The sequence below is a fragment of the Alligator sinensis genome, unplaced genomic scaffold, assembly GCF_000455745.1.
Source record: "Alligator sinensis unplaced genomic scaffold, ASM45574v1 scaffold91_1, whole genome shotgun sequence".
Classification (NCBI taxonomy): Eukaryota; Metazoa; Chordata; order Crocodylia; family Alligatoridae; genus Alligator; species Alligator sinensis.
Genome location: NW_005842569.1, coordinates 568,124 through 568,591, shown reverse-complemented (window position 1 = coordinate 568,591; position 468 = coordinate 568,124). Strand labels below are relative to the sequence as shown.

Genomic DNA, 468 nt, shown 5'->3' with positions numbered 1-468 from the left:
AGTATTTCCATTTCAACCATGGTCGGATTACAAGGGGGTTGGAGGGCCATCATCCGCCCTTTTTTCGTGTGGCGCAGAGACCTAAAGCATTTCAAAAAATATATGGAAAGCAGCTGGCTCCATGAGCAACACAGTGCGTTGGTAATGGATGGGAAAAAAATCACAAATAAAACCCTTCACTCTCATGGCATTCAAACGAGCAAAGCCTGATTCATGGCTCAGTCAAAGATATCAATTTCTTTGACCGAGGAGGGGAAAAAAATTAAAAAAGGAGGATCATCAGGGGAAAATACTTGGAGGTTTAATCAGGTACGGTACAGCCAGGCCAAGCACAGAAAAGAAGAAAAATTAGTCCAGCTTTTAAAAATTGAACGAGGAAGGTTAAATAAGGCAGGAAAAAAATCAGAAGAAGATCCTATTTGTAGCATTTTAAAAAGTAGTGCTCTGGCAAAGGCCGTCTGAAGGGGA

General features: G+C 41.5%; 1 protein-coding gene across 1 annotated transcript in view; it reads right to left on the bottom strand.

Annotated features, from left to right (window-relative positions):
- The window catches only part of LOC106722702, a 173,182-nt gene that overhangs the window by 146,609 nt on the left and 26,105 nt on the right, over window positions 1-468 (bottom strand). The window lies entirely within an intron of this gene.